The following is a 17,513-nucleotide window of genomic DNA, read 5'->3' on the forward strand; positions in this document are numbered from 1 at the left end:
AGGGTAGGACTAAGGATTGAAGAGAGCTAAGAGATCAAAGAGATGGTTTGTAAAGACAAGTCCTTCAGAAAGTAAGAGCAGCTGGTTTTACGTGTTCTGGTACATGTGCATGTGGAAAGAAAAATTGCTTCAAATTTCTTGGTGTTAGACAAAAATACATTGGTACTAAAACTGTTGAGTTTTGAAGTAATGACAAAGGAAATGGAAGGAATTTGCATCAGTGGTGCTTGCTTTTCTTCTTTAAAATGAGAGCTAATTGGTAGGAAATGATGCAAGAAGGGTAGTTTGGGCATGACAAGATGATTAGAAAATACTCCGACAGTGGGCCGGGCACAGTGGCTCACACCTGTAATCCCAGCACTTTGGGAAGCCAACGCAGGCGGATCACAAGGTCAGGAGTTCGAGACCAGCCGGACCAACATGATGAAACCCCATCTCTACTAAAAATACAAAAATTAGGCGAATGTGTTGGCATGCCTGTAATCCCAGCTACTCAGGAGGCTGAGGCAGGGAAATTGCTTGAACCTGGGAGGCGGAGGCTGCAGTGAGCCGATATTGCGCCATTGTACTCCAATCTGTGCAACAGAGTAAGTCTCTCTCTCTCTGTCTCTCTTTCCCTCTCTCTCTCTCTCTCTCCCTCACAGACACATACACAAAATAAATAAATAAATAAATAAACAAACAAATAAATAAAAATAGTGGAATGGGCAAGGGAATTAACTGGGGATTAAAAATGATAGTGGCAAATAGCATCTAGCTCATAGCTGATGTGAAATCACATGATGGCCTTGTATTTTGTTATCCATATTGTTTTTTTTTTTTTAAAGTAAAACATATTCAGCATGAAAATATGGAAAAGATTATAATACAAAGGAGAGTGTTAACCACAGTACTACCAACTGAAGATAAATGATCTATATCTTAATGTATCTATTTATCTGTCTGTATCTATCACTTTGTATATATGAATGAGCGTATACTAATATGCTGTTTTTAAAAAAATTTATATAAAGGTGGTCCTGTACTACCCAGGGTCCTGGCAGGGAGAAGATGGCATATCACTCAAATGTGGTGATTGAGGAGAGTCTAAGAAAGTGTCCATTTATAACCATACTGATAGAGTAACCAAGAAACATCGGTGAATTATCCAAGGCTCATTACAGGTTGGGATGAGTGAGAGGCCTGAGGGAGTAGGGGAGAGCTTTCAAGAAACTTGTAAGACCCATAGCTTTAGAGAGGGTCATTCAACAGGAGCCCTGGCCACTGGTAGTGATGCAGCCATTGCTGACCCATGCCTCTGGAGAGATGAGCTGAGGATATAAGTATTCTGAGTGATTTCTCCTCCTATCCTGTCATCTACTGCTGATGCCTCATATTGGCTGACTCCAAAGAGAATTCAGAGGACAAGTGGGCCTGGGTGATGCAATCCATGGAGACTGTCTCCAGCACTGCAGAGATGGGTGGAGTAGATCTGGAGGGGACAACAGAGAGGCAACAAGTACCACATGTTTTTTGTTTTGTTTTGTTTTGTTTTTTTTAGGATTGGAATTTAGCATCCCTGAAGCAGAACCAAAAAAACAAAACAAAACAAAACAAAACAAAAAAAATAGATGGTTGAAAATTGATCTCGTGTCTTAAATCATAAAAAAGGCAGATTTTTTTTTTAAGGATAAGACAATAAAATCTAGAGTACTCAGAGATAAGCTTGAATAATTCAGATCACCCTGACTGTTGTTGTAGATGTACTTTTGTTTCATATTTTTACTTTTCTGAATCAAAATGTGTCGTCTGATAAAAATAATGTTTCTTGTTTTCTTTTCCAAAATTGGTTTTTATATTTATGTTTCCTCTTATAATCAAAGGCATTTTACCATACAGGAAGTATGGTAGTGGTGAAGAAGTTACAAAAAAAGACAAACCAAAAAGCCTGAGGTTGACATGATAATTACTAAAACTTTCAATCAAAATGCATCTGAATATTCTTTTGGCAGGTGCTTATTGACGTAAATGGAATGGAAGATGAAGTAAGCAGATTGCCATTTAAATCTTAATTAAATTAAGACTTAAACATCAATCCAGTCTTTCAGAGTTCTCAATAAATGGGACAAAACTAAGCAAGATGAGGGAAAAACATTAAGAAGCAGCTTTGCTCAATTTTTGATGTATCACTTGCAGCCCAAATTAGAAGATGATGAAAAAGAGATAAAGAGGAGTTCCCTTAAGATTCACTGGGGGCATTTTTGAAATTGCATCAATGATATTTGTACTGTCACCACCCACTCCACTAATATCTACAACATAACCCCGAAGTTTTCAGGAAATTCCATGTCATTCAGCCATGCATCTATTAGAAATGCAAAGCATTCTTGCTAAGAGAACTCAGTGTAAAAGGGTAGTATTGGAATTGGTATATATTCAGGACAGAAACCTTCCTTTGAAGTCCACTGGGAATTGTGGGGTAGATATCATAATTTTAGTCTCTTAACCTAATCAGGTTTCCTCATCGGATTCTAAATACTTGGAAACTGGCAAGTTTTAGGGTTGCCTTACATAAAATCTGTGGTAGTTTCTCCAGTATGATGGTTCTGTCATAGACTTTAAGCAGCTTTAGAAGACATCTGTGTCAATCTCTTATATCTAAAGTTTAAATGACTTATGCTCAATAAAATATATTCAGCATTATTGTAAACACTGCTTTATACAAGGCTCTAGGGTTACAGAGATAAAATATGCAGTGTTTCCCTGTCAAAGAATTTACATTCTGTTATTAGAAGCAGTTATGTAAATAAATAAATGTCACACAGTGTACCACATGCTATAATTCCAGCAGGGTTCAAAGTACTCCAGGAGAGAAACAAAGCAGGAAATATCTGACTTTATTTGGGAATAATTGCAGCAGCTTCTTAAATGAGATGACATAAATTGAGTCCTACGGAACTTGAGTGAAGTATGATTTTTTAGTCTCCAATTCTAAGTACATATTGGATTTTCTTGTTTCTCTTGTGCACTGGTAAAAATCCTTATTCAGAGTATTTTTTTGAAAAAAAAAAAGGTCAGAAAATTACTCTAAAAGCATTTTCATATAAATCATTGCATAATATATTATTAAAACCATTTTTAATATAAATAACCTAGACAGAGGTCTACCAATAACAGAGAATGGAGGCATCTTGAAAAGCATTACATTTGTATGCATTATATTTGACACACCTGAATTGGAAGTTTCTGTGTGGAAGTCTTATATGAAGACTTTTGAATGTATATAAAGGCACAGAGACTCTGACTCCTGTGTGCTTTACATGTGAGTAAGGAAGACATAGACGCCCAGGAGTAAAGTCTGTATCTAAAGTAGTCTGTGAGAATAGTTACATGTAGGCACAAAAGAACTATAATCTGGTAATGAGAAGAGAGATAATTCTACGAAGGAGAACTTAAACGTTTCTTGGAGGAAGTGAGGATTTCTATTCTCATTCACATTGAATTATTTTCTCGACCATAGTGACAGGATAATCCTGGTGATAAATTGTTCTGATCTGCATGTGTCCAGGATCAACTGTGAAAGATCACACATTTATCAATGGAATATCCATGGTAATGTGTGCAAACTGTAAGAAATGTAAGGATGCGATGGTCCCATGCTGGGATCAATATGGCCTTGACCTCAATGAACCATGGAATCTAGCTATACTAGGGTGCCAAGTCACACAGATAGGCCACAACCATTAGGAGTGAAGAGAGAGCCAGGTCTTTGTGAATTATGCATAATTTGCAAATTATTTTATCTACTCCCAAACTTCTAATCTACCACAATGAATGGGTGCACATCTCTCAGCAGATATGATTTTTTTTTCAAGTTGGCATCAAGTGAAGAAGATGAGGTGGTGTCAGATAAGGTGCTGCTAGTAGTTGGCTAAACTGAATAAGTGCTGAGGATTAGGTTTGTCCAAGTCTTGGGTTTCTGCCCAAATCTATTTGTAAGCATTAGTGGGAAATGCAGGGGCTGTGTATCTCAGAAAACTGAATTTACTAGACTAAGTATTAGGTTCCATATGACTCTACAGGAATGTCAAATCTTAACAGTATCCTTAACTGTAAAATAGATTCAGTTGGTCTGTCAAAGTTCATGGAGTAGATTAAAAATGTCTGCCGGAGTGACTTTTAGAAACAGCAAGTAGAAAGTGCCATATAATGCTAAATAATCTTATTAAATTTCAAGATGCTGTGGCAAGTGCCACCAGATAAATTCTTAGTACATTAGGGCCTATTTGATTTGCATTTAACTTCAAGAAAATACAGTTTTTGAAGTAATTTTGTTTCTATACCCTATAGCTTCTAAAGAGCCATAAATCTTGTTTGTATCTCTGAGACTCTATGAAACTCTTGATTGAAATGAAACCTATCATCTGGCTTCTGTGTTGATTGTACTTGAGCAAAGAAAGAGAGTGAGTAGATTCTCCAGAATGCAAAAAATATGTGAGATATAGTTGCGTTTTTCTAATGCAAAATTTCATTGCCTATTGCCTTAAGATACGAAAGTATCCTTTCCTGTAAAAAGTAGAGTAGCCTTCTTGCATCTGGAATGAGAAGACACAATTATAAAAGGCACAGTTATAAAAATAAATACACAATTATATTCACCAAATCTATTAGCAAATATTGTACACTGGACCTAGTTTACCACTATGGAGACAATGAAAATGTGTTTAACTGCAAGACACTCATGTGCCTACTATGTGTTCTAATAAGGAGCAGAGATTATGGGTTTCCTTTGTATACTGTTTTGAAATAAGTAGCTAATCTAGTCACCACATAAGTGGTAGTCGTCCTGGAGTGCCATCTGTAACTACAGTGAGTAAATGAGAAATGTCTTTGCTGTATCTAGCGTTGAAATGTAGGGGTTTCTGTTTCTATAGCATAGTTCTGCCTATACTGACCAATACTTCACCACTAAACTACTTTTTTCTTTTCATTAGAAGATGAAATCAGCAGATTTTAATTACTTATATTAGGCATGCGATTATTTTATTGTCCCCTTCAAGAAGCTTTAAACAAGGGAAGAAAAGATGAATGCGCTAGAAACTTTCCAATTAATTCTCTCTCTCTTTTGGAAATTATGCTTTCTTGCTTCTTCATGATTCTGTGGAGAGGTCCCCAGTGACTCCTTAAAACCCAAGTTTCAAATAGTGGCTTCCTGGACAGAACTGTAGGGACTGCTGGAACATTCTGCCATTCACCTCCATTCCCAAGGACCTTGTAGACACTGAAGAATCCCACCTTCAGGTAGAGATGGGAATAGCATGAGCAGGGCCATTGTTACAGGGGTGGCACCTTTACAAACACACAGGGTCCACCTAGAAGAGGCCCACGAATGGCTAAATGCTCTGCTGTCACCATTTTGAAGTTCTCACTCATTTACAAGAGGATGTGTATTTTCAGTTTGCACTAGGATCCAAAAATTACGTAGCTGGTCCTGATTTGGAGCAGTACTTTGCAATCATTGGCAGTGCATTTTCTATGGCATAGAAGACATGCTCACATCTTTGACAGATCTCTGTCTCTGTTTCCAGGGATGGTGGCTTCATTTTGATATAAGGAAGCAAATTATTGTCTGCTCCAAAAAGGGTAGGGAACCTGAGGTTTAATAGGTCCTGTATCAAGCTCACTTCACCTTTGGTAGTTCCAACCTCAAAGAGAAAGAAGGGACTAATATCTGCCTTGCATTTGGAATTGGCAAGGCCTAGATATACAGACACAAATGGTTACCAGGGACCCCACGATATGGGATTTCTTTAAGTTCTACCATTAGTGAGTACAGTATCACTCCCTGCTGGGATCCTTAGCATGTCAAGCCACCAACTCAGCAACCTCATATTGGAACCCACCAGTAATTAATGGAGCTAATATGAAATATGCAGAGTGAATTAATAATCATTGTAAACAAGAAAAGAAGTGAATGCAAGTTTTACTTTTACTATACCAAGCGCATTTAAAATTGTTTGTTGTTTTCGATTCCATGTGAGTTTTTGCTAACTATGTAGCCTCAAACTCAGGTATTCAATGCATCAAGTAGTTCCATCTGTTAAATAAAAGAAGGTCTCTCCAGGTTGCAATGAGACATCAAGCTTCACTCTGAATCATACTCATATAGAGCTCTCTACATCGACTTTATCCCTGCTCCTCCCCTAGCCACACCTAAAATGTTTTGCATTTCATTTGAATAGTTTGTCTCTCTCAATAAACAATAAACACATAAAAGGTGTTGATATTTCTTGATATCCAGTTTATCAAAGAGTAGGCATTCAATGAATGAATCTTTCCATTGTTGACTTAGGAAAACTCTGAGTTAATAAACAGTGAAACAAATCTATGAAAGTTCGACAGTAAAATAATATGACTCAGTTGCCAAGTCATCCCTGTATTTTATTTTTGTTTTTTTTGTTTTTATTTTTTTGAGATGGAGTCTCGCTCTGTCGCCCAGGCTGGAGTGCAGTGGCCAGATCTCAGCTCACTGCAAGCTCCGCCTCCCGGGTTCACGCCATTCTCCTGCCTCAGCCTCCCAAGTAGCTGGGACTACAGGCGCCCGCCACCTCGCCCGGCTAGTTTTTTGTACTTTTTAGTAGAGACGGGGTTTCACCGTATTAACCAGGATGGTCTCGATCTCCTGACCTCGTGATCCACCCGTCTCGGCCTCCCAAAGTGCTGGGATTACAGGCTTGAGCCACCGCGCCCGGCCCCATCCCTGTATTTTAAAAAATATTCCATACATCTGCACCTAAGAATAAATCCTATTTGTTAAAGTGAACTTAATAACTTTAAAGAGAGAGAGGAAAATATTTTAGATAACAGAACAAAGGAGGGCCATCTGCCCATTAGTGGGCTCTAAGCAAATGTTTAAGGAATGAATAGCTGAACAAAAGTTATTGGTTTCACTTGGCAACTATGACTAAAAATAATGATGAATGCTTCTATACTATACCACACAGCAGAAGCATTGTTAAGTGTTTTCTATGTAAATCTCAATAATCTTTAGAGCAATTGTAAGAACAAGTGGATAAAATTATCCTATGAGGAAACTGATATAGAGAGAGGCTCAGTAATGTGATTATTGGTAGAAATAAGATTTAAAGCTGGTTATTGGTGGAATCAAGATTTAAAACTAGGCAGTTCCTTCAGTCTGTGGTCTTAACCACTGGGCAATGATATCTGGGTGATTTTGTTGTTGTCAAAATGTTCCCTGTCCTTTCCTACCAGGTCTATTCCTATGACATCATCATATTTCTCACTTCATTGAAGTCACACTGACCATATGACTTGCTTTGGCCAATTAAATATAAATGGAAGCAATATGTGATACTTCTGATAACTTAAAAACCATCATTTTGTTTCTAAAAGTGTGTTTTTCTTCTTCTTGGATACAAGCAATGCCTTAAAGAGAAATTGTTCCTTCACCTAGATTGGGTCCCAGAATAAAAAGTCAAAGATAACTTATGATAAACTTCTAATGTTAGAAAACAAAATAATTCTTTGTTTCAAGCCACTAAAATGTAAAGGATATTTGTTATGACAGCATAACTTAGCTAAATAATGCATTGCATTTTTTTTAAAACTGCATAAAATTTTACTAGATTTACAAAATTTACTAAAATTTTGCTCGATTTCACAGCATAAAATCAATGGATAATTCTGTGTTCTGTGTGTTGTGTCCTACAGTCTGCAGAAATATTATTTTATGCATAGAGATTAACACAGAGTCCACAGAAGGGGAAAACAGGTGGTATAATGTGAAAAAGAATGGACCGGAAATCAGAAACCAAAAATCTGACTTGAATCAATTGCATAACTTTGGGCAAATCACTTAACCTCTCTAATTTTTGGTTTAGTCATCTGTAGAATGAGAATGCTTCATAGGAAAGGCATATTAGGAACTTTTTAACCTTAAAATTTCATGCATAGTAGATTCAAAGCAAAGCCAATAAAAATCCCAGTAAGTTATATCATAGAAAATGACAAACTGATTATAAACTTTCGATCATATGGCAAAAGACCCAGAATAGACTACACAATACTCAAGAAAAAGGTAGAGAATTGATACTACCCAACTTTCAGACTTACTAGATACCCACAGTAATCAAGATAGTGTAAGACCAGTAAAAGAACAGATGTATAGAACAATAGTATGTAGTAATAGTCCAGAAATAAATCCTATCAAATGTAATCAACTGATCTTTGACACACGAGCAAAGGTAATTCAATGGAGAAAATGTAGTCTTTTCAACAAGTGATGCTGGAACAATTGAACATTCATATGCAAAAAGCACGAATTCTAGAAATAGATCTGACATTCGTCACAAGAATTAACTCAAAATGAATCATAGACCTAAGAGCAAAATGCAAAATTGTAAAAGTTCTATAAGAAAACAAGAGAAAATCTAGCTGAATTTGGCTTTGGCAATGAGTTCTGTAATAGAATACCAAAAACATGATCCATGGAAGAAAATATTTGTAAGTTGGGCTTAACTAAGACTTCTAAAAAATAAACTGTGAGGAAAATGAAAATACAAACCACAGACCAGGAGAAAATATTTGTAGAAAAAAAAATCTGAAAAAGGACTTGTGTCCAAAATATACAAACCACTCATAAAACTCAAAAATAGCTGGAACAATTAGGCAAGAAAAAGAAATAAAAGTCACCAAAATAAATAATAAAGAAGGAAGATTATCTCTGTTCACAGGTAACATGACCTTATGTAGAAAGCTCTAATGATTCACCAAAAGGAAAAACTATTAATAAAATGTAATAAATTTGTACTATATAAACTAAACACCCAAAAATTAGTATTTCTATATACTGACAATGAACAATATAAAAATAAAATTAAACATTTTAATTTACAATAGCATTAGAAAGAACAAAGCACCATATTTAGGAATAAACTTAAGCAGGGAGTTTCAAGACTTGTACACTGAAAACTACAAAACATTTCCGAAAGAGATAAACTAATGGAGAGATTGTTCATGTTCATGGATTGGAAGACAATATTTTTAATAAGTCAATACTACTCAAAACCATCTATAAATTTAATACAGTTTTCATCAAAATTCTAACAGCATGTTTCTTGCAGAAATAAAAAAAATTCTAAAGTTTATATGGAACTCAAGGAACCCCAAATTGTGAAAACAATCTTGAAAATGAAGAACAAACTTGGAGGATTTGCACTTTCTGATTTAAAAACTTATTATAAGATTACTGCAATTGAAATATTGTAGTGTGGGCATAACAACACACATATAGATGGATGGAATAAAATAGAGAGCTGGTATAGTCCCAACTACTTGGGAGGCTGAAATGGGGAAATCGCTTGAACCTGGGAGGCGGAAGTTGCAGTGTGCTGAGATTGCACCACTGCACTCCAGCCTGGGTGACAAAGTGAGAACCCATCTCAAAAATAAATAAGTAAATAAATAAATAAAAAGTAGCCCAGGAATAAACTCTCACATATAGTTAAATAACTTTTGACAAGGGAGCCAAGACCATTCAATGGGGAAGGAACAGTTTCTCAATGAACGGTGCTGGGAAAAGTAAATATTCATATTAAAAATAATGAAGTTGGACCCTCGCCTTATACCACATATAAAAATTAACTGATTTTTGTGTGTGTGTGGCAAGAGCAGCTAAAATCTACTCATTCATCAAAACATACTGAATGCAATCCATTATTATTGGCTATAGATCCTTGTGTTGTACACTTGATCTTTATACTTGTTCATCTTACGTATCAACAATACCATCATGTTGTATGCCTTAGATATGCACAATACATTCTTTTTAAAAGTTAACTCAAAATGGATAAAAACCTAGACACCTAAAGCTACAAAATCCTTGGAAGAAAACATGAGGAAAAAGCTTCATGATATTGGATTTGACAGAGATTTCTTGAATATGACACCAAAAGCACAGGCAATAAAAGTAAACAAATTGGATTTCATCAAAGTTTAATTGCATCAAAGGACACAATCAATGGAGTGAAAAAACAACGTATAGAATGGAATAAAATATTTACAAATCACATATCTACTAAAGTGCTAATGTTTAGAATATATAAAGAACTCCTATGCTTTAACAAGAAAAAAAATCAAATAACACAATCACAAAATGGGTAAAGTACTTGAACAGACCTTTCTTCAAAGATGATATACAAATGGATCATTAGCAAATAAAAAATGTTCACATTACTAATCATTACAAAAATGCAAGTCAAACCACAATGAGGTGTCACTTCACACCCGTTTGGTTGACTATTACAACCAAACGAAAAACAGAAAATAAGTGTTGGCAAGAATGTGGAGAAATAGGAACCTTTCTGCATTGTTGGTGGGGATGTAAAATTATGCAGCTATTATGGAAAAGAGTATGCTGATTCTTCAAAATTTAAAAACAGAATCACCATATGATCCAGCAAATCCACTTCTGAGTACATACCCTAAATAACTGAAAACAGGGACTTGAAGAGATACTTGCACTCTCATGTTCATCGAAGCCTTATTCCCGGTAGCCAAAAGGTGGAAGTAACCCAAGCATCCATCAAGAGTAGAACGGATAAAGAAAATGTGGCCTGTACACACAATGGAATGTTACGCAGCCTTATACAGGAAGGACATTCTGACACGTGCAAGTGTGAACGTGAAAGGCCTTATGTTAAGTATAATAAACCAATTACAAAAAGATAAAATATGATATGAACCCACTTATGTGAAGTATCTAAAGTAGTCAGATTCATTGAAACAGTAGAATGGTGTTGCCAGGGGTCAGGTAAGGAGAAGTAGGAAGTTGTTCTTCAATGAGAACATCTATATAGAGAACAACTATATTGTTTAATGAGAACAACCGAAACAAGATAGAGTTTGGGTTTTACACAGTGAAAAGGTTTCCAGAGACTGATGGCATAGCAATGTGAATAAACTTAATCCTACTAAACTTTACACTTAGAATGGTTAAGAGAGTGGTTTTATATGTTTTTTTTTTTTTTTACCACAAAAAAAAAAAAGAAAACTAAACGATAAGAAAACAAATGACCCTATTAAGACATGGATGATGTTCTGAGCAGAAACCACCCCATCAAAGAAGACACACAGAGAGCAAATTAGCATATAAAATATGTTCAGCATCATTTGACATTAGGGAATTGCAAATTAAAAGAAAAACGAGATACCTCTGCAATGACTAGAATGGATAAAATAAAATAAACAGTATGGATTTGTGATGAGAAGATGGAGCAAGAACTCTCATTGATTGCTGGTGGAAATGCAAAATGATGCAACAGCTTTGGAAGACAATTGTTTGTTTTGTTCATTTCTTACAAAGGTAAGCATAGTCTTATCAAACAATCCAGCAATCACATTTCTAGGTATTTATACGATTCAGTGGGAAACTTACTTCCACATCAAAACTCTAAAAATGAATGCTTATGGCATTCTTAGTCATAATTGACAAAACCGGAAGCAAACGTGATTGTCTTCAATAGGTGAATGGAGACACAAAATAGAGTACACTTCTACAATAAAATACTATTCTGCAGTAACAAAAGAAATGAGTTACAATTCCACAGAAGAATAGAATTAGTCTTTTTTTTTTGAGGTGCAGTCTCGCTCTGTCTCCCCAGGCTGGAGTGCGGTGGCGCTATCTCGGCTCACTGCAACCTCCGCCTCCCGGGTTCACGCCATTCTCCTGCCTCAGCCTCCCGAGTAGCTGGGACTACAGGCGCCGCCACCAGGCCCGGCTAATTTTTTGTACTTTTAGTAGACACGGGGTTTCACCGTGTTAGCCAGGATGGTCTCGATTTCCTGACCTCGTAATCTGCCCACCTTGGCCTCCCAAAGTGCTGGAATTACAGGCATGAGCCACCGCGCCCGGCCCAGAATTAGTCTTAAATGCATATTGCTAAGTTGTAAAAAAAAGTCACTTTGAAAAGGCTACATACTGTGTATTTCCAAGGACATGGCACTCTGGGAAAGAGAAAACTATATAGACAATATAAAATCAATGGTTTTCGGGGCTTTGGAGAAAAGAGGTAAGGACTGCACACGGAATTTTTAGAGCAGTAAAACTATTTGGTGAGATAATGAAATGGTAAATACATGACATTATACATTGTCAAAATCAATAGAACTTTCTAGCACAAAGAGTAAACCTTAATATATGCACATTTTAAAAATAGGAGGTTTGAGCATTCCAAGAAGGAATGCAGACTGTCATGAGAGAATCTAATTGTATTTCAAATGTATGAAATAACATGAGTTAAGGGGACATGAGAGAAAAGGATCAACCTAAGTAACCTGTAAGACTAAAGCCAAAAGAACTACAGGTAAGCACTCCATTATAGGTAGTTGATAAAGTAGTTTTCCAAGGCAGTACTGGGGCATTGGTTAACAATTCTGACACTGCCATACATGTATTCTGGAATTGAAACGTTAAGTAGATGGTGGATGGTGGGAGGCAAGTTGCTTACTTTGGGAGTGGGGATTTAGAGAAAGACAATGGAACAAGGCTAGAATGATCCATATTGGAACGGATTAGAGTTGGAGACTTCAGGATGTGCTCAGATTTTGCTTAATTTAGATACAGATGGTTACAGATAGACATATTTATAGATTCTGGGTATTCATGGATTAATATACACACATGTATTTTCTTTCTGTCAGCTGAGAGAGCTCATTAGAAATGGCACCCCAGTAGCAACCAAGTCTTAGCACCCAAACCCGGATTCCTAATTCTCATCCTCCAATTAAATGAACCAGTGCTCCTTAGAGAAATGGCTAGCCCTGAAACTATACAAGATGACCCTTGAACATGTTGTACTGCCAGAAAGTAAGGAAATGTTTTATCTCACACACACACACACACACACTCACACATACACAGATAGACACATACACAGACAGACACATACACAGACAGACACGTATACACACACAGAGTGATTGGGAGTTCATCAAAGGACCCAGAAGTCAATAGAAAAACCTCCCAATGGCCAAAGTTGAGACAATTCGAACAAAATAAATCAAGTACCATTAGACTATAACCCAAAATATAAAATACGTATACAAGAGTCCACACTGATATACATAAATGATTAAATAAGAAGTTTAGGAGAAGCGAAAATCTCATATGCAGAAGAATTTCAAATAATTAATGTAGGCACCCTTACCTTCATGTAAGGATGGACATGTATATCCTCACTCTTCAGACGAGATTGGGCGCATTCCAGGTGGTATAGCCCTAGACGAAGTCCTCACTCTTCAGGTGTGGGTTGTGTACAGTGACTTCCTTCCAAAGTGTATAGAATAGAGAAGGGGAACATCAAGTAACTTTCCAGTGAAGAAAATCTGACAGACACAACCTCAGCTGGGTGATCAAGGTCAGCCTCAACAATTATATGTGATGGTGGTGGTATGTAGCTTTGATGTGATAGGATGAAAGTGACAACATTATCTTTGAGATCTTTCTCCCAATAACCCATATCCCACTCTAATTATGAGAAAATATCAGATTCCAATAGAAGAACATCTTACAAAATATTTGTCCAGAATGCCTCAAAACTTCTAAGTCATCAAATACAAGAAAAGTCTGAGAAACTGTCACAGCCCAGAAAAGCCCTAAGGAGACATGACATGTAACGTGATCTTCTGGAGGGGATCCTGGAAGAGAAGAAAACTTTAGGTTAAAAACTAAGGGAATCTGAATAAAGTACGAACTTTGGTTAATAACAATGTATCAATATTGGTTTGTTAATTATAACAAATGAACCATACTGATGTAGGATGTTAGTGTAAACCCCGAAAATTTGAGACAGGTCTCAGTTAATTTAGAAAGTTTATTTTGCCAAGGTTGAGGACATGCACCCAGGACATGACCTCAGGAGGACCTGATGACATGCGACCAAGGTGGTCAGAGCACCCAGCTTGGTTTATACATTTTAAGGAGATGTGAGACATCAATCCACATATGTAAAATGAACATTGGTTCGGTCTGGAAAGGCAGAACAACTAGAAGCAAAAGTAGAACAACTGGAAGGTGGGAGGCAGCTTCCAGGTCACAGATGGGTGAGAGACAAATGGTTGCATTCTTCTGAGTTTCTGATCAGCTTTTCCAAAGGAGGTAATCAGATATTCATTGATCTCAGCGAGCAGAGGGATGACTTTGAAAATAATGGGAGGCAGGTTTTCCCTAAGCAGTTCCCAGCTTGACTTTTCCCTTTAGCTTAGTGATCTGGGGACCCAGGATATTTTCCTTTCTCCATTAGTAACGGGAATAACTGTGTGCAGTGTTTGGAAACTCTCTGTACTGTCTTCTTACTTTTTCCTGTCAATCTAAAACTATTCACAAACTTTCCAATGAAGCTGGAAAGGAAGACATACTCCATAGGAAGATACAATAACTATATATGGTTCATTTTTCACATTCTAAAGCTTTCTTTTATTCATGTTGTGAACATGTGGTGGGAAATAACCTAAAATTTTTGAAATCATCCAAGGCAATTCTATATTTTTTTTCTCCTGAATCTGATGGGGAGGAGTTCTCTTTGAGTCAGCCGAAGTACTTTTAAGAAAAATTACTTTAAAAACAGGTCAATTCTTAAATTCATAAAAGCCATCAAAATTTTATCTATAAATTAACCTAACCTGGCAAGAAAATATGCAAGTTTTCTCCCTCTACAAATCTGAAACCTGCGTTAGTCAATTTGTAAGTCTCGCCTCCATCTCACCTCTTCCATTTCTTTACCTAAGTGGACAATCTGAAAGTTCAGTGTTTGAAATATTGGCATCTAACAGCTAAAAACCCCTCAGCACTACCAGTAGTATACATATGCACTTGTTGACAAAATGCAAAATGGGACCACAATTGTGAATCTATTGTTAACCTCAGCATCTTCTGACAGTGGCTTTCCTCTCTTTAGGGATGGCAATTTCCAAACAGTCAGATGCACCTGTTCTACTGAGGTATTTTTTCGTTTATTATTTCCAGTTCAAGAGCCTATGAAAATAAGTTTGTATACTGTCAGACTCAAAATTAAGTAAAAATTTCCATTTTTCCCAATGTGCTTTGCTTCTAATATATTGGTCAAAAAGGATGTTTTCTTTTTATACATATGATCCCTGATTATTGCTTTTGCAGGAGCTAGGTTTTATTCAGCAGATTATGAATATGGTTTGATATATTCTATTTTGCTAAGTTAATATCAAGTTTTAAAAAGAGACATATTAGTTTTGATTCTCTGTGTATACATAATGACCAGATAAAAGACAGTTCACTTAATGTGAAAAGTCAGGCTTTAGTTTTTTGCCATTTTGGAACTTCCTTTTAAGTTGATGTCACTAGATAAAAAGTGAGCTCTACACTCATCTCTGTAGGGACTAATGTAAACTGTGGTTTTATATCAGATGTGTGTCACATTTTTCTAAGAATTATATTTGGAAGACAGCCAAGTGGATGGAGGGAAGCCCTGAGATTTAGAGGCAGGACCACCTGGCCTTGAGTCCCAGCTCAACCATTTGCTAATTGGCTATGTGTGGATGTCTCAGATCTCAGCTTCTCCAGTTACAAAAATTAAAAGAGAATGAAACTTAGTGGGCTGATCTGAGCATAAATTGAAACTATGCGTATTGAGAGCATATCTCAGTGCCGGACACATAACAGTTTTATGCCCTTTTGACTTAAATTATCTCAGAAAACATGAACAAATGTCAACTCCTTGTAATCCTCTGACTAATCTTTACCCTTTCTCTGTGCTTTGGAAAAAAAACCTGAAAAAATTACCTGTCCCAAAACTGTGACTGGGAACTATGTCCTTCGGTCAATTCCATCCATACGTGGGGCATGGCCACTCAACCCTTGCACTCACACTCCCGCCAGCTTCTCCACCTCACTTTCCCCACTCCCAGCTCTTCCCATGTGCTCCGAATCATCTCATTTATAATTAGGTAGAGGTGAAAAGGTTAAATTTTTTATTTAAAAAAACTTAGTATTTTAACACATCGTTGCCTTTGATATCAGTGCAGGCAGTGTACTGAAATCACTGCATCCATAATGACCAGATTTGGGAGTGAATTTTGAATTTGGTATCCTGTCCTGTGTGCATTTCAATCTACCGTGTACTGATACTCCATGCGATATGATCTGAAGTAGCAAAAGTTCCGCTTGCTTACTCAGTCCTGGAATTCTAGAAAACTATATATGTTTTCACACATCTTTAAATTTTTTCAAATATAGCATTAGAAGTTATTTTTTTCTTAAGATATAGTATATAAGGATGGATTCATAATTGGAATATTTTGTGACACAATGTGTTAACTAGGTCTTAGTGTTTATTGAATCATGCACACTCTATTTGAAAGAAATTACATTAAACTTTGTTTATTGTTTTTCTGCAATATGAAGAGAAACTGGGGGGGGGAAAAAACCCTATAGCCCATGAGAGCCTTTTAATTATATTTAGAAAAATCAGTGTCACTCTACTGCTTTAGTTGTTCCAAATTCAGAATATTTAACATGTGCTTACGTTCACTCCCATTAGAAATATTTGCAAGACGGAGGAAGACAAAAAGACCTAGAGGATACTGAAGCTTTTCCCCACCTAAACGATGTCCACAGATATAACTTTTTGGGTGCTCACAATTTTATAATCCAGTTAAGTATGCTCTAATCACATTTGGAATGGGTGAAAGGTATGGTTTCCTTTTGAAGAGAAGAAAGGTTATGGTGAACTCAGTTGAACACAGATTGCGAACATTTCCAGGCAGTTTTACGAAAGGATATTGGTTTATTAACTAATGAGGGCATTCTGCCACTTGCCAAGTCTGTCTCTCCTAATGGCATATGCAAAAATGGGAAATGAAATCCAGATACATGTGTGGACCCACTGGATACACCAGGCAACAGAGTCAGGCCAGAAATCTATTTATTACCCAGCTCTGCTACGTCCCCACTGTGACTGCTGGATTTCAAGGCAACTTGACTCCCTCAAGATTTGTGTCGGCTCAGAATCAGGATTCCGTCATCACAAATAGCCTACCTCCTTTTCTGAAAGGCACAGTTTCTCTACCTGATGACTCCAGCTCCCTTTGAGAAAGGAAAGAAGGAGGATTAAGAGTACACATTCATGACAGCATAGCAGGGTATTTCCCCAAGAGAACCCACTATCATTCCATCCTGCAGAGGGTGTCTCCAAGGTGATGATGCTTCCCTCACCAAAATACTCCTTCATGCTTCTTTGAAAAGAATGTCCTCTGAGCTCTCCTAGGACACACAATGAGGAGATGGGTGAGTCACTCACACATTATAAATCTACTCCAACATTCCTGTTCCCCTAAGCCTTCAGATTTATCCTTCTACATTATAACAAGTAAAAGCTGACATCTCAGCTTCCTTTGATGTAGACTAATATGGAGTACAGCTTTCGTGAGCAAATTATGCAACATTTCCCATTTGCTCAAGCTAACATATGGAATTCAGAATC

This window comes from Macaca fascicularis, chromosome 9 (assembly GCF_037993035.2).
Source record: "Macaca fascicularis isolate 582-1 chromosome 9, T2T-MFA8v1.1".
Taxonomy (NCBI): Eukaryota; Metazoa; Chordata; class Mammalia; order Primates; family Cercopithecidae; genus Macaca; species Macaca fascicularis.